Source organism: Zerene cesonia, chromosome 20, assembly GCF_012273895.1.
Source record: "Zerene cesonia ecotype Mississippi chromosome 20, Zerene_cesonia_1.1, whole genome shotgun sequence".
Classification (NCBI taxonomy): Eukaryota; Metazoa; Arthropoda; class Insecta; order Lepidoptera; family Pieridae; genus Zerene; species Zerene cesonia.
In genome coordinates, this window is record NC_052121.1 from 6,799,256 (window position 1) to 6,821,232 (window position 21,977).

General features: G+C 33.5%; 1 protein-coding gene across 7 annotated transcripts in view; it reads left to right on the forward strand.

Moving 5' to 3' along the window:
- LOC119835109 (RNA-binding protein Musashi homolog Rbp6) overlaps positions 1–21,977 on the forward strand; it is a 382,679-nt gene that overhangs the window by 202,888 nt on the left and 157,814 nt on the right. The window contains exon 1 of one of the 7 annotated variants that reach the window (XM_038359754.1): positions 18,023–18,051. The exons of the other annotated variants lie outside the window; for them this stretch is intronic. The gene's annotated coding sequence lies outside the window, so the exon portion shown is untranslated. Of the gene's footprint in view, positions 1–18,022; positions 18,052–21,977 lie in introns of those variants that run through there. 7 annotated transcript variants of the gene reach the window in all.

The following is a 21,977-nucleotide window of genomic DNA, read 5'->3' on the forward strand; positions in this document are numbered from 1 at the left end:
AGTCCGGCAAGCGTCCATCAGCACGTTAGCCATATTCAATTCCTGTGGGCCTAACATTGGACACGAATAGTTCTGTTCGATATTCTGGGTACCAAGAGTGAAATTTATGGGATCAGTGGATGACACAGCGCAGACTTACCACGCATGTGTAATTCCCATTTGTTTTACTCAACGGTGCTGAGTGATTCTACAACCCTTATAGATCTTTAAGACAGATTACTATGTCCTATTACATTACGACAATTTTGGTATGTTTCTTAGCAATTCATAGTTATGTTCCTTCGTTTCTTTATAAGGAATGTTTTAATGTTAATTAAACATTGTAAAATGTGTCTTAATTGTAACGACGCTAAGTCGCATTTATTTCTCGATTGCATTCATTTCTTCGCTAGAAGTTTGCAAGCATTCCCAGAGTCTTGTAACAACATTCTAGAATTGAAAGTTGTGAGATGCTTTACCGAAGTTTCTTTCGCTATACAACTTCACTCATTAACTTCATTAACAAGATCTGAGGTCAATATTTTTATGTTTTCCGCTCGTTCTCAATATTCTCTATTCGTAATTTACTTTAAGCCCAGTTCGACAACTGAGTCGACAAAAATATTCAAGGAACGCTTTGAATTTCCATGTTTTATGTTAACGCAAATAATTTAAGAACTTGTGAAAACTTCGCTCTCTTGATTAACAGAGCTCAATTAGGTGATTCAAGTTCAACATTTTACAAAAGCGCTTCACAGCGATTGTTAAGCGATGTTTGTTGGTTTACAGAGAGAGCGTTATGGAAATCTTGACTGAACCCTCCCCTTAGATTATTTATAAAACATTTTAATTTGGTGGAGTGCTGAAAATAAAGGACCATAATCATATTTCGCGGAATTCAGGATAAATAGCGGCTCGTTTCTACTCAAATTTTCAAATTTTAAATATTGCAATGTACTTCGTCGAACTGCAGTGCGGGCTCTGTAAATTCCATTTAGCTAAATAGCTTTTGAGAGAGATAAGAATCTAGCCATACAATACTTCCCTGCTTCGAGCGCGAAACTAAGAAAATTGAAAACAGAGTCGCCTAGTGGGACTGCAACGTCGATGGTCCGATTTCAGGAAACCTGAGATTTCAATTACTACCCTCGTAAAAATTTAAAGTCGATAAACACTCGAGTTTCATTCGGACAAAGTTTTTCTGCGATACAATCCCTTCAGTCTGGCAATCTTGGTTTTAATAAGTATATAACGTTGCTGAGATGTACCTGCGAGAGGTGGATTTACATAATCATTACCATATCTGGCGCACTGGCGCGCGTATTATGCCCGAGAGGTTAATAATGCTATTTTCTCGGCACGTTTTCACGTCGCTATTTGAAGTTATCGACCCACTTTATCTGCCTCGTCATTGTAACTAGCCACTCAAGGAACTCCGCCTCGCCCCTGTACTGCAAAGGTTACAATCTAATTTGATAGGCTCCAGAATTTTCTATTACGGCATTGATTTATTTTTTAATTCAAAATATTCCGCTTAACATCATTCAACCCTTTGATTCATGCCACAGTTTAAAACCATTTATAGATGAATAGATTAAGAATTTGGATATAAATGTCTTGCTACATAATATTATTATGCTGGTTATTATAAGTAAATTACGGCATAGCTTGTAAGAGTTACTACATAAACACATTTTACCCGACAACACTGCAAGGAGGATTACGTTTGATATTTAAAAAAAAATTCAATAATTTATGAATATAACTCCTAATGGGTAACAAATAGCACTACACGTACATTGCGTGCGTCAAACGACAGACGGTTTTTCTCTAAGTCTTATTTAACGGATCAGAGGATACGCTCTTTCAAAAATGTATGCTCTCTTAACGAACCATATCTCATTCGGGAAGCTTCTAATATTTAATACGTGAATTTTCCAGTGTGAGCCTCCTAAATTTCCCTTTTTAAAGATGTTTTAAAGGCATTCAGACTTGCGATACGTATACAAGGGGATACGTAATTAGAAAAAAGATAATGCAGAAATATTATAGCCACCAGATGTTTTAACCGACGCTTGCAAAAACGAAGGAGGAATGATTTTTTTGTTACTAGATAATTCCGTCGGTTTCCAACCGATTGATGTGATTTTTGGGGTTCCATTTTCAAATGTGTGTGTTCAATGTTCCTCCCAGGAATGTCAGTGACCTTTTGTAGATTTTTTTATTTTGATACATTATATGCTAGCTTGATTAATAATATTTTATTATTGAGAATTCCCATGCGAAGTACAACATATGTAATTATTAGTTCTGTCCAAATAGAAAGCATATATATTGTAGTGTAGATAATAACGAGATCTTCGAATCGAACGCGCGTAGCCAATAAACATATTAATTTTAATTAAGACTCGCTGCCAATTATCGACTTATCTGCAGAACTACTAAGCAGTTTGTATGATTTAACGTCTGCGAAGGGTGGGGTCCATAAACATTCCATGGATTTTATGATGATTAAATATTTGATATTTGTTCTTTGTATCAAATATTTTGTAATACAACCGTTTCATACGTACGTATTCAAAGATTTGATATGAAACATGGATCATAATTTTTAATAGAATTTACACATACGTAAATGTTCTTCTAATTGTTTTCTTAGTTGTGAATTATTATTTGTATAAATATCGATATATATTATTCTTACACATTTTTAATTCTTACAAAACATCCCGGTACATTTTTTAGTGTATTACGTTTTATTTATTTCATTTGTTATCGCTTACAACAATATGATTTACTATTGGAATCAAACAAGATTCTGCGTAGTTTTCACTTGGGAAGACCAATAAATCTAAACTTTGTGAGAAAGTATTATATCTGTGCTTATACGACATTCTTGCCTCTTGAGATAACTTATCTTAATCTATAAGCAATACTTAATTTGTAGAACAAATAAGGAGTACCAGAAACCATAAATCTCGAACATTTTGTTTAATTATAAATATAGGCTATATTTTTATCCAATAATTAAAAGCAATATGTAGAGTAGAGCACGGATAAATAAAAATCTATTTATGTCTTACCATGAACCCGAGACTTTCTATTGAAGACTGAGGTCCTTACCACACAACCACCACTTAGCGTTGATACGAACGATAAATTTATAAACTAATCTGAAGAAAGTATCAAAATAGCTAATCTTTTTATAATCTACTAGCTGCGCCCTGCGGTTTCACCCGCGTAAGTCTGTATCCCGTAGGAATATCGGGATAAAAAGTTATCTATATGTTATTCCAGTTGTCCAGCTGTCGACGTAGCAAATTTCATTGCAATCGGTTGTGTAATTTTTGCGTGAAAGAGCAACAAACGCCCACACATCCTTACATACTTTCGCATTTATAATATTATTAGGATATTATCATCCCTAAACCCATAAACCAAATAAATAAAACATAAAGTGCTCTAAAACAATTGTACAAATATAAATCTCGAAACCCCTTACCCTAATCGTCTGCAAAAAATCACTTAGTATATGAAAATAGCCTACCATGTCATTGAAATGCGAGTTTTTCAGTAAAACAGTTGCCTTAAAGGACTTAACGTCTACCAAATGGTCGACTAAGTGTATAGCTATGGCGGCCCGCCCTCGCGGCTGATAACAGAATTGTCCGAATAACGTCATCCATCTTTTAAATGCGCACCTTACTTTTGTTATTTTTAGACGCATTGCGCTATATGTGCCATTATTTATTAGGTATACGAATGCTACTGTAATGGATACTGAATTATATTAAACATATTAACATCATTTTACGGTAATAATGTACAGTCTGCAACTACAATATCGATAAATATAAAAGTACTGGCAACAAATCGATATTCTACTAAAAATCACGGCCGAAAGGAAATAAACCTCCAATTAAATATTAATTAACAATGCAATGAATATTCCTACGAATATTTTTCTTAACGCATAACCAATACGCCACTCCAATGAATAAAAGACCAACAATTACATTCTAGCTCAAGCACATATAAAAACACACGATAAATGAATCCTAAAGAACAAACAAAAATTATCATGTAAATATTTTATTAAGACCAACATAAGCGTATTAGCGGTCGGTGTCGCAATTTAATTTGTATCAATATTTATGCGCATACAACACGGCCGTCCGGTTTGCGCTCTAAACCGCATAAAGCATTAACTGATTACCCTGCTATCCATCTTCCAATGCTTAGCTCCACCTAACGTCTTTCTAGACCCGTTTGCGTGAGCTAGCTACTTGTATGAGTTGTTATGAATATTTTATTTAAAAGATTAGTTTGAATTTCAAATACGAGTAGATTGTTTTTGATGTAAATAGCTGGATGATGTGCAGATTATAAATGCTTATAATGGGAATCCCTTTTATTATTGTTCAGGAAATGATTTCTCAACTAAGGCCCTGCATTCGTTAATCTGGGATTTTAATAGCCATCGAAAGCGTATATTTAACGAGTTATATTTCCATATACTTTAAGTAGCTATTTAAATGTTGGTACTGAAAATTTATAACAATAATAATTACGAACAAATACCGTTTCTAGAGTGTAACAATCAAATAATATGCATTAAATTTTCCTTGAAAAAAAATCTAATATCATATCACATAACGCTCGTGTCATCTATCCCTATACAAAAAACACAAACATAACTTCGTGTTTTATCTCAAGTCTAACTTTAATCTGAATTAAATTTTAAATGGATATTTACTAGAATACTCGAACGATCTCAACTAAGCATTGTGTACGTAGACGATAACGACTATCATAGTTGAACACTGCAAGATACGTGTATCTATAATAACTTTAAAGCGAGCTTAATTTGAGACCACGGTAATTACACCCGTGCGATATTCATTGCAGTAATGATTCATTTCTTTGTGCATAATACTCATTTTGAACGAACGATATATCGCCCACATGACTTTTCATTTATTGCAAAGAAACCAGGCTCTGATGAAATCATGTTGTTTATGACATTTGCCCCTATATTTATGCTAATTTGTTTCGAACGTCAAATTAAATTGTTGTATTGGAGCGTTGTTTTCAGGTTGTTCGTATGCCGAGCACATATCTGAAACTCCATTATTTATCCCCTTAAGACGATACATGTGAGCCAGTAAATATTACGGTCTGTTTAAAGAAAAATATGTAAAACACGTACTGAGCAGCTTTTGTTGTCGAGAGACGTATTTGGAACGATGATTTCGTTTCGCGCCAATGAACGGATTTTCCGCAAAATTCTGAAATATATAACGTCATCTAAATGATATGTATACAGGGATATTTGTTGTGACAAGCTCCTTTCGTAATTTTCTAATAGAAACCTGTGGATGTAGAAAAAAACATTCGTTTTCTTATAACATTACCTACGCACTGCATTTAATATTTATTATCTGTTTAAGTTCGAGGCAATTTCAAGCAGATTTAACGATATATTCAAATAAGATTTATTATTCAAAAAACGAAAAGCATTTCAGGTCTCTTGTCGCAAATTAATGTAAGCAGCTTATTATTCGGGCAATCACAGATGTCTGATTAAATCAACTTCGGCATCGTACAAATCGAATAGTATTAATGAATGATCCCCGAGCGCACTGACAAACTCCGAAGAAAGTTCTTACGTTCAATAAAATGACTTGTGTTTGTCGAACTTTTTCCAGCTCGCAAATTATAAGTAAGAAACACAAATAATAGCTGAAGGCCCGGGGCGAGACGGGACAATCGGGGAGGTGTAATCAGCCCTGACAGAAATTGGTGAGCCTTAAGGGTGTGATCAGTTAACACAGACAAGGATGCCAACACTTTCGTCCTCAGATATAAATAGTTTAGTTAAACACTAGCAATGTGGTTTTGTTTTGTAGATCTTTAAGATAAAGCAGTTCTACATGAACATAAGCTGCTATTCGCTTAGTTTGCGAAGTGCCTCTGGGAACCAATGTGCGCGCTGTCCAATTATTATACACTTACCATTACATTCTCATAGATAAAAACCTTTTGTAGCAAGTTGTAAAACTGCGAGTGTAAATCAAATTTCGAAACCGTCCTTAAAAAAGTCTTACGTTAACCCAATTAACTTTATTCTGAATCTTTTGAAGGCACAGAAAAGAGAATACAGCAAGCAGCCTACGCAACACTCATCGGTTTTGAGTACACAGCCAACCATTGGAGGGCCCTCGAGCCTCCCCTTGTCGGCAGACTTCGGATATCTTTGCACCTTAATTACACTCTGCCTCAGTAAGAACGACACGTATAGTCTCGAACGCTATCAAAAAAGGGAGTGAATTTTTTTTAAAGATCAGCCTTTGCTTGAATTTCTAGAGCCTCTTATGAATATTGCAAGGTTTGGCTGAATTTTGCTCCGTGGTGAAAATTCTTATACGCTCTTATTTATTAGTTGAAATCAATGAGAACATTTTTAAAATTAATTAGTGTTACAAAAATTTACAAAATTACTTTCGCAAAACATAATATTTTATGTATAATAATAATTATTTAAGAAACCATAATATAGTTTTCGGTAACGCTATGAAATTGATTACTAGTATAAGATATGAAGTCAATTATGTACAGTAATCAAATATCACATAAAGTCACTTGACTCCAAATAATATTTCTGATAAATTTAATTTTATGCACAATATCACATGTGCCCTATAGCAGGCTATCTAAAGTCGTATAAGCCCTATAATATTCAGGCTAACTGAACACGAAGCCCCGTAAAGCCCACCTTATCTGTGAACTTTTATATTATCTGTCGAACACCTTCATAAATTCGAGCCTCTATACTCTTATCAAGTCAAAACTACTAAAGTACACATTTATTTGTTTCTGTTTTCCAGCTGATTGATTCAGTAAGTTTCTTAAGAGACCCGGCATGGGTTGGCCTACCCGCAAACTTCTCTGATTCAAAATCAGTTAATGCAAAAGTTTATTTTTATAAGTAAGATTACACGGGAGTTCGGATAAAAGTTTCCCAAGCAGCTTTCTTTCTGAAATCCTACAAGGTACGGACCCGTTATTCGGGAGATTCGTGGATTAATACTGAATATCAAATATTTTTGCTGCCGTGCTGCGGACTTATGCAATGTTGAACTGTATTATGAAAACTTTTTAGATGTATTTTCAAGTACTCTGAGGAAATAAAACATAGATTATGTGAGGCTTTTTGAAATATATCTCAGTTTTGAAAATATAATTCACTTCTATTTATTTCTAAGTTCTTTCAATAAAATTACTGACTGAAACATGGATAAATTTAATACGCAACGATTTTATATTTTCATGTATCATAATAAAATGTTTTATACAATATTCAATCCATCTTACTCTTCATACTCCAGCGACATTAATTCGACTGAATATTTATTGATAAATTGATTTGGGTGTGATAAATATTTATAAAACGTATATATTGCGGTGTGTAACAATCACCCCGATACAATAACGCGGATGAAATAGAAGTTATAATATAATTAAAATTGAAAACGTTTGTTCGAAATGAACATGGTATTCATACATACACAATTAGTTGGTTTATTGCACTTAAACATTCTCATCGCGACGGTTGTACACGTCCAATAGTCAAAATTTATGTTCGCTTCCCGATGGACCTCATAAACATTGTAAAATTTCCGGCAGCTGTTGGACGGACCCGATTATTTCGCTGCCGGACCCCACAAAACCATGAGCCGGTATGTTTTTACCGTGAAAAATTAAAAAGGCTTATTTGTTTAGCAAAGTTCAAAGCGATAAAGTCGGAGGCATGTTAAATATGTACGTAGATACGGGCGAGTATCATCAACGCGATACAATAACGGTTCAGCAAATACGTTTGCAATCTAATTGTTTGCGTTCTTTTCTCTTTTAATTAACTTTCTATCTATTGAACGTTTAATGCGATTGTCACTATTAGTTGTATGGTGGATGTATTGGTTAAAATGGCGACGTAATTTTTGCAAGTACTCCGTCATAATACACCATTAACGCTTGAGCGACGCGACCTCTAATTCACGTTTAAAAGCCTGCACTCGACTCAAAGTCAGCACTAATTTCGTCTTACCCAGTAATACCTTGCAAAAATCTAATTTGTCAAGAATTATGTGGCGGTCACTGAAATTGCTAGGTATTAAAGGGATTATCTCAAAAGCTTCCGCTCTCTAATCGATGTTCAACTCGGTTTTACTGTTTTAGATTTACAGAAATGTGTTTAAAGTAAAGGAAATATCTCGTGCATTTGTACACATCTTTTCCGAAAAAGAAATGTAGTATGTAGTGTAGTTTTTAGTAAAACAAGATGTATATTTTTATTTAATTTCGATTTTTAAAGTATGAAGTGAAGTACTTTTAAATTTTTGAGTAATTTTTAAAGAATAGAAGAAATTCAATATGTATGCACGACTTGATAATAGGCGTAGATTCTTGCTAGTATTCCAAAAATTTCAAAAACTTATTATGATACGTTCATTAGTGTTTTCCAATTAAGGAATATCTAAATATCAAAATATGCGATGTATCTCAGCTGCTTTTTGTTTATTCCATTAATTTATCGTTAAAAAAAAACAAACAGCACAAAACTAATTATGCAAGCCTCTACATAGCCCGCAAGTCTTGATTTATGTAACATTTCACAAAGAGATGCAAACTCAACAATATTAGTTACGATTAGTTTGGAGGGCTGTCAACAGCAGACAGGTCGTGGGTCGTTTTGGGCCCTTACGCCCCGATGCACTTGACCGAGGGTGCACTCAGAAGTACTAAAGTGTTCTTGGCGATTTTAGTGAAGGTTAAGGAATGATTTATGTGCCAACGTTTACATCTATAGACGAGTGTTTATAATTACACCGATCGATCAGGCAGTGCTAATTAAAGGGGACGGTAATTATTGTCGATTGATTAACATAATATAAGACTGCCGAAAAGATTGTACCTTCAAAGAGTGAAAACCTTTTTAGTTTATGGAAGCTAGCGTTTTATAATATTTAAAATTTTTACCCACACTGTTCCCAACGTAAATCGCCTTTTTAGAGCTATAAAACTGTTGCTTAAGTGAAACGTAATTTATTGGACGGATTAGAGTTAACTATAGCACCTTTAAAGTTTCTTTAGTGATAAAATGTTATTGTTGAGATATTTTGTCAAAAGAATTGAGAAGTGATAAATTTAAACAGCGTATAGAATTTTTAAATAGATAGATATTTTTAAATAGATATTTCGTCTTCATTAATAGCTTTTAATATTTTATTATTTTCCAAAATGTATTACGATTACATTGTATTGTAATTCAAATTTCGAGTAATTAATTACACTTTTGATAATTCCGTTTTAATTGCGAATAAATAACAGTCTTATATTGTGTTTTCTTTATTATCATATGGATAATTATGAATAACTAAAATACACTCTTAGGTTAACATTATTTTTAAACTAAGACACATTGATAGTTCCTGTGCTTTTTATTTTACAATGGCAATAATTTCATACGTTTATAAGCCAAAGAACCCCTTGCAGTCGACCCTTCTATTACTTTCTTTGTAACATTGTCGCAACATTGCATTTGTCAGCACTGTTAGCCGAAACTGCTCCCCTAAGCGACGATTAGACACTTTTTTCTTAAATCAGCTTTTAGTTTAATATACTGTTTTCATTTATCTATCTCTAAACTATACTGATATCATACTATAACCCCGGCTGCCTGTCTCGTCTTGACGCCCAAACGACTGAACCGATTTTGATGAAATTCGACGCAAAGATAGTTGTGACCCAAAAAATAACGTAAGATAGTTTTTATTACAGAAATCGAACGGGAATAAGAATTATGCGGGGAAAATCTTTTTAATTTTACCACACGGGCAATGCCTGGATGAGAAGCTACTGTTTTATATAACTGGCCAACAAAACATTATAACATTTCAGTTATTTGAGTAATATGTTCGTGAGATCATATTTTATCCATATTTTTATAAAGCTAAGTTTGAGTGCTTGGTTATTAATTTCACAAATAAATTACTTATCGATTCTCATTATATGCATAATTCTTTTTATGATTATAAATATATGCCGCTTATTTCTATATACATGTTACGAAATTTAATTAATTTAGATAAATTTTGTCAATAAGCAATATCATGTAATTTTAATTGCAATTTAAATTTGGAATGACATCCATTAATTTACAAGTAATCTACATTGTAATATAATGTAGTGCTAAATAAATAACACTGTATCGTTTATGGAATCGTATAGAGTAATCGTTTGGGCTTCTTAGTTGATTTTAAGCGGTGTGTTCCATCTCATTTCTCGTCACAATAGCTTCATGTAAATAGACATTATTAGACCAAATCCTTTTACCTCGCTTGCTAAGCGCTGCTATATACAATTTAGGCAACTAAAACATTCCGTTAGAATGTGTGGACTAGAAAAACATTTATGAGATCCTTCGCAACTTTCTAATACTGATGAAAAGCTTTTAGCTTAGAATATATTTAGCGAATTTGTAGTTGGAATCTTCAATCTTGTTTGTGATTTTGAAAAAAAAATTTGTCCCGTACCGCCTTGTGGTATGGGGCAGATGTATTATTCAAGTGCTTAATTGATCGATGTTCTTTTGAGGACAAGTTGGTGACTTTCGATGACTTCTTTCTTAATAAAAGTGAAGGTAAGAAAACTCGAGTATCTATTCTCAAGGTCATTATAATAACATATTTGATTTGGGCAATAACGTAAATAAAACATTAGACAATGAGAGTTAAAAATCAAACTTTGGTTTCCTTTATTTTTATTGTATTTTATATTTACTTGCATATAATTATAAAAAAATGCGATTAGTAATTAATACATATCATCATCAGAGTGTTTTCAAAAAACTAATTTACACAATTGTTATGAAACCTGCGAATAACGATATTCATGAAAATTAAATCTGAATACATTTTAGTCAAATAATAGCACACACTCACATCCTTAACCCGGGGAATTCCATTCGAATAAACGCATCTTCCGCTTGACAAAGTCTTTACTCCTAAGAATTATATCATTCATCCTTTAAATGGATTCCAAAGAGGGAAGCAATTTCATTTGTAAGAACCTGCTCCTGCTTATAATCCGTCCAAGGTAATAACATTTCATATTCGTAATAGAATCATTCTGCGTCGCCAGGGAACTTTATAGTCTCATTTTCATTGTGAGCGCTTAGTGTGTAGACTTGACGAATTGTTTTGATATTGAGCCCTTGCTCCCCAAGATCTGATCAGCTTTAACATCATAGACCACTCGTTCTGAAGGATAAACAAAATTGTTACAAAAATATAATATTATTGCGTACAGAGAATTTCTATTTGAGATAAAAAGATGCAAATTTACTCTTTTTATTTTTCTTATCATGCAATTTGCAAATACTCTAAAAACAAATTAACGAAAAAAAAAAATTAGCATAATCTATTCACACAGTAATTATCCTTATAATTACATCAATATGACCTATTCTCATAAACATTGCAATTAATGTATAAGCACAAAAAAGTACATTATGTACAAATTTACCATAAGCTTTACGTACAATGTAGATGTCAAGGTTATAATAAAATCGAGTTACAATAATAACATGTTTGTGAGGGATTCGCAAGAAAAAATTGTACTAAACGATATTTACTTTATGTTTATCGAGTGGAAAACTTTCTGTTGGTTTTTATTTATTCCTTAGTAGCTTTTCGGTCGCAGCTATGTTCGTTAGCACTACAATATTTGTACTTCGTGGATTTTCGAAGTCAAAATGACATTTTAACAAAAAAATACCCTTTTAAACCTCTATTTTTAAATACATCTTATTTTATTGTCTACTAGACGCTCGTCCCGGCTCTGTCCGGATATCAAGATTTCTGTTATTTTCCAAGGGTGCATATAATCTAGATAAAAAGTAATTGCCTAATTATCACCAATTTTGTTTTCTTTTTTGTGGGGATCATCAAAGTGGTCATTGTATTATTGCTATTAATATTTGATGTAATAGAATCCTAACCCTTAAAATTTACTTTTATACAATTAAGTGACTGTACGTTGTTGAAACGTATAAGATTTTTTTCCTATCTAAATATATTACACTACGGTTCCCAGGTTATGATATCGAATTAATACTAAGTTCAAAGGGGAAAGTGCATACCTCCGTAGGTGAGATGGCCCCGAGTTCGTTGTGACAAGATTTATGTAAGGACTTTTGTGTTTGAACGAGTAGTTAAGCCAGGGAGCTTAGCCGAGACCCTCTCATGCGCTCTCTTTCACGCCAGAAACCTAACAAAGTATAAAAAGCCCTTTTGTCTATCCTCTCACATCCGCTACACTTTTCTTCGACATGGAAAAAAACGGCTTGTTTAAAATTCCACGCATAGACAATCATATACTTGTGCATATTTTTTGCAATTTCTCGCCATAGACACATCATCTGGCGTGGATGAGTTTTTGTTGGAACGTAGGAAGTCCCTTTGTCTTCACTGTGAAAAACAGAACAGTTGTAAGAGATATCCAACTCTCCGTAGAAGTATAAATAGGCATTGTTTTTGAGAAAAATCTCAAGCAAGACTTTTGTGTCGCTCTGCGATGTTATGCATTCGAGCAACATGTTACTGTACTTTACCTTGTCTTTTAATCAGGTGGAACCGCAAAATGTAATGGCATATCTGTATGAACGCATTTTATTCAATTATTGTTATCTTACAAGAAATCTAAAATGACCGTTTACTCCTACAGTTTCTGTTTAGTGAATACTTAATGTTATGTCTACAGAAGTATAGGAAAATTTTATTCATGGAATTCAAAATCTCATTATGTATTAAATAACTTTGTCTTTTAACTCATAAATGGGAAGGATATATATACATTTTTCTAATCAGATATTAAAGTTAAGCATATTGTCTAGTTTATCTTTATTTAAGATCTTAAGGGATTAAGTACGTCTTATTTCATAATTCAAATAGAAATAATGTGGGCATATGTAAATTGCGGCATAAATTATAATATTCTACAAATAAAATTTAATAAATAGCCTTCACTAAAACTCAATTCTCGCTCGACCAATTTTATTTTAATTGAATTTCTTATCTGATTTCGAATAACGGCTGGCAGGTCCTACTTATTGCAATCTTGATTTAGAAAAAGTTTCTCCAGAGAGACGCTTTCAATATCAGGTTATTTCAGTATTTAGTATGGGAAATACACTTAGTTTTCCTAGAATAATGTACACGTGGCTTGCAATAAAGAAAATAATAAATGAATATAGTATTAATGCGGATAATGCGTAGCGTTTCAAGAATTGTGCTAATACCATCCTATTAAATACAAGTTCGTACTATATATATAATAATTACATTTTATACCAAGTAATGACTTATATTCTGGTTTGAATTTTCACTTCCATTTCAGATTTTACACATACACACAACGTAATATGTTCGTGAATAATGTTTAAGTTCTTTTTTAATATAAACTAAAATAACAATTTTATTATACATCTGTATAAAGATCTGCATCATTTAAAATTACTCCAGAAATACGTTCTATATTTCAAAGGCTTCCATTCCGACTGTAATAATAACTAAGTGTACAAAGTTTGACTTTAATAAATTAGACAGAGTCGAGTGAAAAATAGAATAGTTTCAGAAGAAATAAATGCAAGTACGTAGGCTCTCCGTCTCCCGAGGTTTCAGCGCGACTAAGTACGGTGTAGTCTTCATATTATTGCCTCAATTAATCATAACTTTGTGTTAGTGAAATTTCTCTGGTGGGTAGACCATTGGTGCATGAGCTCACGATAGCATGAAATTGGATCGCAGAACCTTACCGCTCACTTGCGAAACTGGGACAGACTGATTTTGATATTATGACAAAGTGTGCTTTTTATTCTAATATTAAAACTAATTGCGTCTATCATTCTCTTGAACGCGCGAGATGAATTAAGAACTTGAGTAATGTTTTTTTATTCATTTTCATTTAGATGTGACGGACGTATTTAGAACGAGAAATTATTGTTTGCGTCATAATTAAAACATAATATTATTACTTTCAATTAACTAGCGTGATTTTATTAGGTCTTTTAATAGGAAACTAACAATTCGCATATTTTTCAGGGATTTACTTAACTTTTTTAATAGTCAGGCGCTCATTATGACATCATTATAAATTACCTTTTTCTCATGTGCTTTAATAGTGTATTATTAAGAAGAGATATTAGCACTATGTAATAATGTTATTTTAAATACTTAAGATGTACAAATTATAGCAGGGTGTCACAACTTGCGACGGGTGCTACGCTCATACCTTTGTCGACTACGCCACTTGCTACGACGCTACGCCGTAGTCGCGTCTTATTTATGTCTCCGTATAATTTAGAATAGTTTTTAGCTAGAATTTATTATCACTTATTTTAAACTGTTGCAAGAATAATACGGAGAGTTAAGGAATCATATGTAAAATAATAGGAACGTTTGTATGAGGGTGGGATTTGTAATTTCATTTGCTGAAACCGCGTATCTAGCGTTATTTTTTACTCTACTGTATGGAGGATGTCATTTTGAATGGAGGGTACACGCTTCTTATATGTTTAGAAACTAATATTTATAGTGGTGTATTAATGCATCAGATAGATTATAAGATTGACTTTGATTCATAGATATATAACAAGAAATAAATTGCATATTCTCCCTGGAATGCAATTAATCTCCTACTTATATAGCCTTTATAAATATATTACTGCAAAATCACTCCTGTTTTCTGGTAACCTTTCTGTTAAATATAACCTAATTTGTGTAGAGAAAAATTTAACTCCCACGTACAAAAAACACTGCTAAAATACTTCTGACATTGATGAATTCAATGTACATTTTTTTAGAAATGGTAAATTAAAAATGTTCCATTAAAAAAATAATAATAAATAAGGCGGTGAGGTGTAAATAATATAATAAGGTACAGTATTAGTTTAGCCACTTAAACCGTCAGTGGCCATAATGTATATAGGAGTAATTACATAGCATGAACATGCATATATTTACGAGCATGTGAAAATTTGAGCGCACCAAAATAAAAGGGAATAAGTAAACTCGTTTAAAGTACTATGTACGCTGCAATTAATTGGGATTAGTGTGTGAGGTCGTGCGTTTCGCTTCCCGGTTATTTTTCACGTTACGAAACTCGGGGTCCGGCGCTCGCGCCGCCGGATTATTGAATTAAAGTTGATAAGTGTATTAGCCAGTGTTGTTGCTCCATTCTCTTGATTAATGGCCGACCGTTGCTTTTTCTCTCTCATTTATATGATAATGAGTCAGCAGCCGCGACCGAACACAATTATTAAGTGTAAATGAATGTAGTCGGTAACGAAATCGCTTTTTGAAAAATGACTACCTACGTTCCGAATTTAAAACGATCGCCGAACTGTCCGAATTTTAAACGCGCGACGTTAAGTTTATACAAAATCAACTTTGCTTATTTCCAAATCGGATTATGTTAATTAAGCAGCTGCCGTACGAACGGTGGAATCGTAATCGAAAACGCCTGTAGTTGTTGATTCACCTAATCAGTTTGTTTTGTAACTCGCATTGAATAAACTAATTTGAATGATGAAATCAAAATCAGGCTATTGCGACGTGCGAGCAAAAAACACATCATTTACATATTAAATTGACATTTACTTTATACTATTGTTGTTGTGTTTCGTAGGTGGGAACTTTATACTTTACATGATATTTTATGGGCTAAGTCTTTTGTATCAATGGCCTGTTATTAATTGCTTCTAACAATTTGATTCTATTGTGTGAAGTATGATTGTAAGATAATTGACAGTATTCAATAAGAATGCAAAAAACTAAATTGAATGTAATACCTATATTATCAAACATATTTTTTAAGCGATTCTAAAAAGAGAAAAGATTCTCAATTTCATGAATAAATGTGTAAGATTGAATTTATAAAAACATATAATATAACACAAAATATCATTGGAGCAATGTCAACTTATCTATGAGGGATTCAATTGGAATATATAACTACTTATAAATTCCACGGTCCGCTGCTTTACAACGTGTACATATAATATTTACATAATGAAATAAAATATAAACTTTTGTCATCTTTTATATCTTGTATACTATGCAAATGGTCGTTTATCCGGATATTCCACAGAAAGCAAATACTTGAGTGTTTGTAATCTGATATCTTAAAAGGCTGTATTGATTTTACCGGAGTTTCACTATCGATAGTCCAAAGGGTAATTTAAGTAAGATCTCAATTTATTAGGATAATTATTTAATGTATGATGTATGGATATACGATGGAATATTTTACGAACGAAATCGCAGACGTATATTAGTAGTGCAACAAATGCCTTAAGTTATCAGCGTGACCTTTACAAAAACATAAAATATCGATTACATTTCAGTGAAATATGAAAGCTCCTTCATATTTCAGTTCTGACGCTATCCAACATTGAAAGTTTTGAAGACCGCCAAAGCATTTATTTAGTCTTATCTGACGCGATAACGATATTGATGGAGTGTTGTAAAATTCTGTTTAGTTTGAGGGGCGAGAGCTGTCAATCTGGGATAGACGCGTCGACAGGTATCAATGGCCGATCGCTGCGGGCTGGTTCAGTCCCTGACGGACTGGCATACTACGGCGACAAAGGATTACCTAACTGAAAGGCTGCAAGCAATTTTACCTGTCCATAACTCATAGGCTGCTTTTTTCGGAAACAAAGCGCACTGCGACGAAACGTATAACGCGTACGGTTAGCTAACTTTTCCCGTAATATAAATAAAAACTACGGCAGATCGTAAGCGGATAAATTCTTTCATAGTCGCATATTTCGGTCACAAGGTAGTCAACATCTATTATGTTTTAGTCGCGAACACTATGCAGCGTACGGCGAACTCGAAGCGCAAACTTTTAAAGTAGATTTTGAAAATTGTTACAACAAACCGAAGTCCGTAAAGGAAATCAAAAGCTAGCTGTGCTGTTCTGTCAAACACTATCAAAGTTCAGCCAAGAAGCAAGACAACGGTGAAACTCACGCCGAAAAGTCGCCCCAGTACAATGGCTAAGTTTGTTTGTTAGAAAAACTGTAACAAAAAATATGACGTTTGAAAAATTACACGCATTCACAAATCATGCGGGCCCTCTTTTGTGAAAGTTCGGATCCTTTCAAAGGACTTAAACTCGTTCTTTAACCGACAGATTTTCTTCCCTACCCGTATACGTCAAATGTTTGTTGTGTCACTATAAGATTACAATACACAGTACACGCTGTTCTTTAAGTCAATATCTGAGAACTGTACTATAAGTGCCTCGTACCTTTTTATTACCTTCTTTTTATTGAACAATTTCAGGTTGAGAAATTTTTAAGAATACAATAAAAAATTGATCACGAGATGGGATTCGAACCTGCGTCGTCAATTTCAAGTTTCTATGAATTTTGTTTCCCGTCATTGTTTCATCATTATACCACTCGTTTTTAATATTTGTGTAATCAGTGCAAAAAAAATGTATATACATTTGTAATAAAAATATAAATGAATACATTTGATAAGGACACCTTTACACGTTACATTCAAAACAATTTTTCGTGAAATTATTAAATGTAGTTCACTGTTTGACCCATATAATTGTCATAAAACGTGTTCTTACACGTCCTTTATATATTTATAGCTATAGTCTTAAAATATGTCGATTAATAATATTTCGCTTGACACGTGCCGACTTGCGTACGACTTGATACCTTGATTATTCATAGGTCAGCAATATTATAACATGCCAGTAGCTAATAATAAACATAACAAAAAACACAAGTGGTCGAACGTCACCGGTGTCTGTGAATTGAGCTTGGATTAATCGAAGACTGCAGTTACGATTAGTCGATGATTAATGCTCGCACGGCGACGCCATCTGCCGAATTAATTGCTTCATTTCCTCTAGACGGCGCAAAATGGAATTTTGTACTCCGATTCGTAACGCTCAACGGTTTTTGTGCGGAATTGTACACTTGTTCAGGTGTGTTATAGACTCTGTGATTTATTACTGTTTTACCATCAAATTGGATTTTTTTCCATTTTCATATGCGTCATGTGTAAAATGTGTCGAATTTTACAAGTGACTGGACATTTTCACGCAACTGCAGAATTTTATTAAGCTGGTAACAATACATTTTTTAAACAATCATGTTTGATATTTAGGCATATGTAAATACAAAAACATTTTTTTTTGTTATCTTTAAATAAAGTCTTTATGGTGTTCCTATGTATTGGTATACAAAAGTATAAAATGATTTACCTAATTCATATATTCATAGCATTAAACTAAAATGTTACAATAAAAGTTTTTATTTCGTTATTTTGATTTATAAAGACTATAAGGAATTTGTAATGCTAGGCAGATGGCAGAGATTGAGAAGGAGCTGTCAATATAAGCCTTGGAGCTATTAAATACGGATCAAAAGAGCCTTCAGCTTTAGCGAGAAAACCAGTCCAAAATCTTAAACCAAGAATTACATCAATCAGTAACAAAAGTCTTAGCTGTTTCTTAAATAAATTAACATCGATACGATCTATTGTCGCATCGCGGCCTTTCAAACTTGTTATTGCAATTAATTTCAGCTTGAAAATTTAATAACGGCACAGTGAGAAGGCAATTAAAAATGGATTACACGTAAAAACGAAGCAAGTGGCCCGTTTAAGTTGGAATCGAATCGAGTGAGATTAAAGCACTTGTCCAGTGGGGATTATGGCAAACCTAGTAGTAATGAAGTTTGCTTCATGAAAATCTCCAGGCCTAACTTGAGCTTTGTCCTGCCCGGTTTTGATTGTATTTGATGAGTGTTTTATCTGTTTTGTTTTGTGATATCGCACTTGAATCATTCGATAAACGGCGGAATTTAACTTGCTTTTAAATATTAAAACGTTCACTCTTTTTAATTTTTAGTTTTATAGCATTGAAATGCTTTATAAATGAGAAATTTTGAAAGAATAGAAAAAATTTGATCACGAGGCAGGATTCGAACCTGCGTATCTTGCCTAACCGTAGCAACGCCTAGCCTCTCGGCCACCCGTGACGTTCACTCTTGTATGATTCTCTTTCATCATTTGTTTAAAGTTGTTTTCATAACGGTATTTGAATCAAATAATAAAAGATTATCAGTTAAAACATTAAGATTTGTAATTCCTAATAAAATCAATAGATACACGAATGATAAAATTATCTTAAAAGTTTTTAAGATGTTTTACGTTTTTAAATAATCATCGCACAATCATTTCCTTGTTTGCAACTAGATGGCGTTCTATCTACTCTACACAAACAACTTATTTATATATCTCGAGAAAGTCTTATCGCTACTCAGCATGTGCATGGTGAGTTTTGGAAGCGTTTATTTGAATTTGAATGGTTCCTAAAATCAGGGATGTGTCGATGCGCCTGAACCCCTAAGGTATTCCTTAGCAAAGCCTGTCGTTACGTCACTGTAGGCAATTGTAATTCGATTAGGAAGCACTGTACGATCCCTTACGTACTTAACAAGATGGAACAACCAACACAGAATTGTTAGACAGTGTTGTAAATGTTATCACAATGGTGGTTTTACAAGTACTATTCGATTGCTATTCCATCCTAATCTAATAAAGAAAGTAAGAAACAATGGCAATGTCAAAAACACATAATTTCAAATTTACCACCGGTTGATTCTTCAGAGAAGAGCCAGCAAGACACTCTGCAGTCACTCTTGCAAAATTATATCTACCTTACATTTTAATTATTCATAATGTGTCATTAAAGCGATACCAAATAAAGTCCTGTGGCTCTTGAACGCTAAGTTCTTAAATCACTGACATTAGGCCGATAATGACTACAGCTGAATTAGTAATATAACATTTATGTCTTTAAATTCCTGACAAATGTATAGCTAACCTATAATATCAACAATTGAACAGGAACGATGGATAATACAATCCAATATCAGTTTAAATATAAGATTGTACAAAGAAATGTGTCTGTAACGGGGCGATTTACAAAATTCCGTCCCCACTCAAGACACGAGGTGCGTAATCGCTCGCACATCCCGTCTCAACCGCAGATATGCGCCTATTATTTTTCATATCTGTTCCCGTGCCGTGTTGGTGATTATTTTTAATTCCAACCGTTTCGTTCTCGGAAAGCACACAGTACAAACTGTTTTGTGGACTTTTTTAATGAACGCCGCCAACGTTACGACTTTGACGTTTACTTTGCCATTACACAGCAGCTATCAACGGATGTTACTGCCACTAGAGCACTCAGTGTGAAATAAAAATGTGTTATTATTATTTCTTTATTTACCAGTCTTGTCACTGAAACAGTGAACGTGCTTGCGCTTGTTTTGATGTGCGATTTGGACCACACTAAAATATTACTTATAACTATATAATTTTATTTATAAGTGGAGTGCTTTTCATCTCAATTCTATTATAGAATTGACTTATTAGTGCTACGTTGTTGATTATATTAAGAGCGACGTGGCTGCATACTTTAAAATAACGCCTACTCACTTTCTAATTTATAAGCCGAGAAATACAAATTGAATACTGTTTATGTTCTATAACTATAATATATAATTGAACAGATCTAGAAATTTAATGTTTGATTTGGTTTAACTATAATAGAATGTAAAAATTTACCTACCACTGTTTGTACATAATTTGTCCGTTATCATATTATGTTATATTTGTAACAAATAAGAAAAGGATCGAAAATTTCAAAAGTCTTGTATGAAAGGAAAATATAAATCTTAATAATTTTACATAAACTCCCAGTGTAACTATGATACCATACATGCTTTGCTATTTCCCATATATTAAATACCTAAAATCATTGTTTACTGAAAATTTAACATTATTACTAACAAATAATTTTCAAATAGGTTTAAATATGAACAATGGGTTTATCGCGTAAACTTAGGATATTGTATCGCGTAACTTTAACAAAAGCACTGGGTAAACTTTCTTAACATTGTGTCATTGTGGATCGAGCATAAATCTCGATGTAGGTATATTAAAATCAAGATATTACAAAATTATTTCATATCACACGGTATCCAATATGACTGATAAATACAAGTTTGAAGAAGTTTTATACGCTTTGTGCGCCAAGTTCATATTGCATTCGTCTGCGTCTTTAAAGTTTTATTGCAGTATAGGTACTCACAACACAATCTCGACAGCCTTCATAGCTCTTTGCGTGAAACTAAAACGAATCCGCATACCGGCCACCGAAACAATTTCAAAATAGAATAAGGGTACCTCATACTTTGCATGGAGATGTCGAGACGTCAACGGGTACAAATAACTTCTTTCCGTCAAAAGAGTTTTTGTTTTCCCCTTTACGGAAAAATATGACACAAATATGAAACATTAGAATTGAGTCGCCGCCAAATATTAGAGATGAACGCGAATAGAATCGGTGCATAGCAATTATTGGACAATCTGCTCATTTCGTTGTGTTGTAAGGCACTACACGCGTCTCTACGTCGTAGACGTCGGCTACGATATACCTACGTAGAGTTACAGCGTACCCAATGATTTCATGGTTAATAAATATTATTTTGAGAAACAAGCATATTTGTTTTGATTATGCATTATAAAATTGTAATTCATGATAACTTAGTATTGTTTATTATCATAGAGGAAATTTCCATAAACTAGGCTCATTAGATATTTGCTAATTTCGATAAATCGATGCTAATCAGAGGTGAGAGTTCGACAGCCGGTACCATCGAAGAATATTTCAGAGCCGCCGCGGTGATAAATCAAACTCGAAACCGTAATGAAAGCGAACGGATCGCGTCGCGAGGAGGGAGGAAAAAATATCACGGAAAAAATCAGGTGCGTCCCCCGGTCGGTGCCGAGAGAAAAACAGTCGGGCGTCGCGGCGCTGGGAAGGGGGGGCGCGGTGGG